Raw genomic sequence first — 6,589 nt, forward strand, 5'->3', positions numbered from 1 at the left:
ACCAAAGCATGTTCCAAAATTTATTTTAAAAAGAATCGCAATTTATTATCTCTCAATATTAGAAACCTACAAAATTCTAGCTTTTCTTTATGCTTTCTTGTTTTTGAAATACCTACAATCACCCGTATTATTGTTTAAAATACCCTTTTTATAAATTGTATTTCAGGCTTAAGGCCAGTATTGTATATAAATAAGAAAAAGAGCCTGTGTAAGTTGGAGGTTACAAAAATAATATTACTATAAGGATGACAGGAACAGACAGATTTTGTTTTCATTTTGATGACAACTATGTAGGTCTCCATTCAGTATAAACAACGATAGAGAGACTGAAGCAGCAAAGGACAAAAATATAAAAAGAGTGAGAAAAAAAGAAAAATGCATTAGAATCATGAGAGTATTATTTTTCAAAAGGTAAAACAAACACCGGTAGGGTTATCCTTACCTGACTGACAGGGAAGACACCATGATCAGAAAGGTGGTTTCCCCAGGGCAAAGCTCATCCATTGCATTTTAAGTGTGCTAGTCCTGTGGTTTTCCCAGATGTGGGAAACTCAACTGCACAATTTGTGGTAGTGGAAGACCGTATTGACACTCTCCCTTTTTAAAAATAAAAATTAAGCCGGCCAGGGGATGGCACACACCTTTAATTTCAGCACTTGGGAGGCAGAGGCAGGTGGATCTCTAAGTTCCAGGCCAGCTTGGTCTACAATGTGAGTTCCAGGACAACCAAGTCTACACAGAGAAATCCCACCTCAAAAAACCAAATTAAGAATAATAATAATAAATAATAATAATAATAATAATAATAATAATAATAATAAAATGGAAAATCCACTGAATAGACTATTGGGACAGCATTTTACTTGTATAGAATTTTAAATTATGATGTGTTTATACATTGCAATGGTAGTGAGGTGTTTCTACCAAGACACAAGTAAAGCACACCTACAAGACATCTAAGGGAATATGTAATATCCAGTTCACTCAGAGAGGCGGAGAGGTCAAAAAATAAGTTTGAAGTGTGAATTTACTCTCTTGTTCTCTTGCTTTTGCGCATCTCCTGATACCTGTGGACTTCGTGGGCGTCTACTGAACCCTCCAAGAAAGAAAAGGAGCAGCAAGGTGTCAGGATTCAGGCTTCCTCTGTTGGTTGCTGGGTGAGGCTTGGGCACTCCGTTATTCCCATTAAAGCAGGAGGAACCTCGCAGTGCGGCAGCCCTAGAGAGAGAGTGCTGACACCATTATGCCAGCTGGCTCAGATTCACCATTCCCACCCGCGGAAAGCCTTATGCTGGCCCGTCACCTGGCAGGATGCACTCAGGCAGTGCCCTGGCCAGCCAGGGTCCTATGGCTGCTGGGCCACTACGTGGTCTATAAGCAGGTGCAAAAGGCCCTTTTAAGAAACAAGCTCTGCCCTCCTGCTCTCTCTTTCCAGCTATATTCTTCTGGAAATCTGGCCTTGAACTCAGAGATCGGCCTGCTTCTGCCTCCCCAGTTCTGGGATTAAAAGTGTGCGCCACCACCGCCCTTCAAGTTTTCTGTTTTGAGTGAGTGAAAAGCAGACTTTTTCTGGTAGAGAATGTTTACTTAAATAAAAAAAATAAGAGATGGAAAATGTATTTATGTAGCTTGCAGTTGTGACAGAGAGCATCCCACAAGAACACAGAAATCATTTAGAATGTTAAGGAACTGTTTGACCCAAAATAGTAGTGCAACCAGCTTTTTGGAGAAAATGAATAAAAATAAAAGTTCATAACAAAAATCTATAAAATGAGTAAGCAAGGATATTAATGTTTAAATTATATTGTGTTTACAGTGTGGATTAAACACACGAGGAACACTGAAGATACATATTGATATATGTTAATAATGAAAAGATTGGCATTTGATAAATTCAGCTGTGAATGTTTCACATCCTCTCTCTTTTTTATATTGAACTTCTAATGTTTTAAAAGGAAATGTAAGTCTCACGAGTACAGCATTGATAGCTTCAGAGCGAGAAATTATTGTCAACTTTACTTTTTCATGAGTAGTGCTGACCTGTGTCCCATTTCCCGTTAACATTAGAGGCTCTTGCAATTATGCAATTAAAGCCATCTGGGATGACCAACCAGCCCTGCAAGCTGTGGGAAGATGGAGGCACGTTAGAGGAGGCAGCCCTGTGGAAAATGGCTGCTTTGCTAAGGCTTTCCGCGGGTGGGAATGGTGAATCTGAATCTGAGCCAGCTCGCATAATGGTGTCAGCTACCCCACTGTGAGGTTCCTCCTGCTTTACCTAATGGGGATAATGGAGTGCCCAAGCCTCACCCAACAACCAACAGAGGAAGTCTTGTGTATCACCTTTCCCAGTGAAGTCTTCCAGTGTATTCTTTTATATCATCCTGGTTTTCCTCATAATTTTGTAGTTTGTTTTCTATTTATTTGCTTCATGCCTTTTTTTCCCAATCTGACTGTAGCAACAGGAATAATTTTGTTTTATCCCAATGATCTTTCTGTGTAATGTCACTTCTAATGTGATGGCTAGAGCCGAGTAAGTACTACAAATAATGTTGAGTTCATGGGCATACTCTCTCTCAGAGAGCCACTACATCTATTACAAAAACCACTCCTAGCCAGGTGGTGGTGGTGGTACATGCCTTTAATCCCAACACTCAGGAGGCAGAGGCAGGTGGCTCTCCGTGAGTTCAAGGCCAGCCTGGACTACAGAGAGAGTTCCAGGACAGATTCCAAAGCTACAAAGAAACCCTGTGTCAAAAAAACAAAACGACAGCAACAAAAACAAAGAAAAGAAACACTCCTTAATCTGTGCCAAATATGGTTGGTTGCATGTCCAATATTTTCCAAGGCTATTCTTATTCACTTTCTTGGTGCAACTCTCAGCATTAATAATTCTGACTCACTGGGATGTGCAACAAGAATGTGAAATGTAATCTAAATACATTATCTTGGCCCATGAGGCAGTATCTCGAACACACTGTTATTTCGTTGATGACAAACTCAGGCCGAAAGCTTTCCATCCTCCCTGGATTGTTGCCTGCCCACAAAGGCAAGTTTCTTTCTTTTTTTTTTTAAATTTATTTATTTATTAAGGATTTCTGCCTCCTCCCCGCCACCGCCTTCCATTTCCCTCCCCCTCCCCCATCAAGTCCCTCTCCCTCATCAGCTTGAAGAGTAATCAGGGTTCCCTGACCTGTGGGAAGTCCAAGGACCGCCCACCTCCATCCAGGTTTAGTAAGTTGAGCATCCAAACTGCCTAGGCTCCCCCAAAGCCAGTATGTGCAGTAGGATCAAAAACCCATTGCCATTGTTCTTGAGCAAAGGCAAATTTCATAGAGCTCTTTTTTTTTTTTTTTTTTTTTTGTAATTTCTCTACAATTTTGGAGCCTGTCCTGGAACTAGCTCTTGTAGACCAGGTTGGCCTTGAACTCACAGAGATCCACCTGCCTCTACCTCCGAGTGCTGGGATTGCACAGATCTCTTTAAAATGGCAAGTTCTGTTTAAACACACCGAGAAGCCAGGTCGGGCTGCACCGCTATCAAGACGGAGCTGCTACTGTAACAACACAGAACAAACAATACTCTTGCCCTCCTTCAACCCATCGTTTTTTGGAGACCTTGTGAGTAGAAGGTGTGGTTCAAGAGAAATTTCCCAGGAAAACAAAAGAGCAGCCACAGTTCGAAATACTGACATTAACTTTACAGCCAGGCCTGGAATCCTGAGTCAAGATGTGAAAAATCTCAAGTTTAAGCCCTGTGTGGGCTACTGCAAGGGTCCAAGGCCACTCTAGGCAGTGCAAAAAGATCCCCGTGAAGGAGTGCCTGGTTAGGTGATGTGACGCTCTGCATTCAGTTTCTGACTCCTCAAACCTTTGCAAATGCATCATCTATGCAAGCGTACACAGCAGAAGATACTGTTGGTATTCTAAATATGATGATCTCACCTTACTACAGCCACTGAGAAATCCCAGACAATAGTACTTGTTCAAATCCTCTCTCAGTACTTGCTGATATGTTATAGACTTCACGTGGTTTCCTGAAAGCATCTCTTTCTAAGAAAGACAACCTTATTCAATCAGAATCTACGTATTTCCTGAGAAAACAGTCTTCCCAGTATCTGTGGCTGTGTTCCAGCAGTGTCCTCGGGAAAGGGTTCACCAAGATGTAACCTCTCTGAGTTGTTCGGACTCCCTGAAGGAGTTTACTGTGTGGCAGGGCAACATCTTTCAGAAGGATGTGGTCACTAAATAGAATCAAGGTGACTGAGTTTGCATGTATTCTACTGATCTTGTTTCTACCACTTAACAGTTGGGAAAACTTGGGAGGCCCTTTAAAGTTTCTATTTTTCCTCATGTACAAAATGAAGTCATTGAATTAAACCAATGATTTAAAATACTTAGCAACAAAACCCCTACTTTAATAAGATGTTTTGTCAAAGCCTGAGAAATATAATATGACCAAAAGCTTGAAATAAAACATAATTTCAACCTACTGAAAATTTAAAAATTATTTGTGTCCATTTGAGTATTAAAATACTAATCCCCATTTGTAAGTTATGGTTCTCTGGATGTCTGTACCTGTGGGAACCCTCCTGCAACCTCGAGCAAGCCTGTTGATAACTTATTTCTCCCAGACTAAGTTTCCAAAGACAGACTAAATAATCACACAAGTAAATATATATATGAGAAGTGAGTGCTAAAAATAGGAAGTGACTAAAGTGACTAGTTCTGGTCAGAGCATCAGGAACAATCCTGAAGATGTCTATGATACGGCATTCATCCAAAGGTCGGACTAACAAATAGGCCAGGCAGGAGCAGATTTCCAAGTGGACAGACATAATCAGTTTATAGTTTGTAATTATGACATTGCTTTTATTCTGCAGGTGACTAGAAAGCTACTGGAGTTCTTTTGTTGTTGTTTATTTGTGGTTTCTGATTTGTTTTTTCAAGACAGGATTTGTCTGTGTAGCCCTGACTGTCCTGGAACTCACTTTGTAGACCAGGCTGACCTCAAACTCACAGAGATCTGCCTGCCTCAGCTTTCCAAGTGCTGGGATTAAAGGTGTGCGCTACCATTGCCCGTCTTAAATTTTAATTGCTTTTGTTGTTGTTGTTGTTTTGTTTTGTTTTTTCTTAGAAACAAGGTTTCTCTGTGTAAACCTAGCTGGCTACTAGAAATTTTATGCTGTAGTCTTGTAGCCTTTCTCTCTCTCTCTCTCCCTCTCCCTCTCCCTCTCCCCCTCTCTCTCTCTCTCTCTCTCTCTCTCTCTCTCTTTCTTTTTTTTCCTTCTTTCCTTCCTTTCTCTCTCTTTCTCTTTCCTTCCTTCCTTCCTTTCTTTCTTTCTTTCTTTCTCTCGCTCTCCCTTTTTTGGTTTGTTTGTTTTAATTTTGTTGTTGCTGCTGCTTAAGCAGAAAATTATGTAAGCCAGAAATAACTAACTTAGAAAAGATGTCTCAAGTAATTCATAACTAGTTATAAAAGAGACTAGAGACAGAGGACTAACTAGGAGGCTACAGTCTTGGAGAAAACTGACCAAGACCCATTCAAGGACATGTCTTGGACCAAACGGTATCAATTCCCACACTCCCCAAACTCACTCACTGAAACTTCATTATGGAAATGGGCTCTTAGTGCAGAGGTGGGTTAACAAGGCTGTAAGGACAGGCCCAATCAACAGCAGTTGGGGTCCTGAGAAGAAGAGAAGACCCCAAAGCATGCCCTTTCATGTGCATATTACATGAAAAGGCCGAGTGAACACATGTAAGGTCACCTACCATGCCGAGGAGAACCACCAGAACCTGGCAGGCAGGTACCCTACTATTGAACTGTCTTGCTCCCAAATGATGAGAAGCCACCCCATCTGTGGTGTTTTATCCATCTCAGCTTATTAAGATGAACAGTGACATTAGGGATACAGAGAGTAGACTCTGCAGGACTTGGATGGTGGGTCACAAAAATTGGCAGTGACTTTGAGAGTCTAGGCCAGTGTCATGATGTCATGAGGCCATTTACAGAGCCAGAGAATAAAAGAGGGGAAGAGTCATTCTGAGGAACAAAGCGTGATTTTTATTTCAAATAAATGGGTTGTAGAATTCGAGGTGTAGGTCCTTCCAGGAGATAGAGTGGAGGGTTTTGTGGTTACAAGACTGAATACAAATCTTACTTACTTTGCAGTCATCTGCCAAGATATGCCACCACTGACTTATCATGTCTGGTCAAAATCATTCAGGTACCATGTGCTGCAGATGAAGAAGTTTTATGTCCAGGAAGAGAAGGGTAGCTATTTCTGTGTGCTAGGTAGACCTGACTTATGTGTGTTTTTTATGACTTTAGAACTTCTTCACTGAAGAACTGGAAAAGGTACGTCTATCTTTAAAACAATAAATAGAATGTAATTTAGACACCCCCGAGATCCCCTTGTGTTCTGATATATGTTTAATTTGTTTCTGTGAATGAGAAAGACTAAACAGAGTTTAGTGGACCACACAGTTCAACAAACAAAAGATACTGCGACCTTGAAGTCGGGTAAATGGCAAACTGTTCTCCAAACAAAGCACACATTTACTCTAAGAAGGCTGAGAACACAAAAAAG

At 40.9% G+C, this 6,589-nt stretch overlaps 1 non-coding gene across 1 annotated transcript; it reads left to right on the top strand.

Moving 5' to 3' along the window:
• Positions 1–438: 438 nt before the first annotated feature.
• LOC113457001 lies at positions 439–599 on the top strand. Its single transcript, XR_003377664.1, has one exon. It is a non-coding gene; the product is annotated as a U1 spliceosomal RNA (small nuclear RNA).
• The last annotated feature ends 5,990 nt before the right edge of the window (positions 600–6,589 follow it).

The sequence above is a fragment of the Microtus ochrogaster genome, chromosome 1 (assembly GCF_000317375.1).
Source record: "Microtus ochrogaster isolate Prairie Vole_2 chromosome 1, MicOch1.0, whole genome shotgun sequence".
Lineage (NCBI taxonomy): Eukaryota > Metazoa > Chordata > Mammalia > Rodentia > Cricetidae > Microtus > Microtus ochrogaster.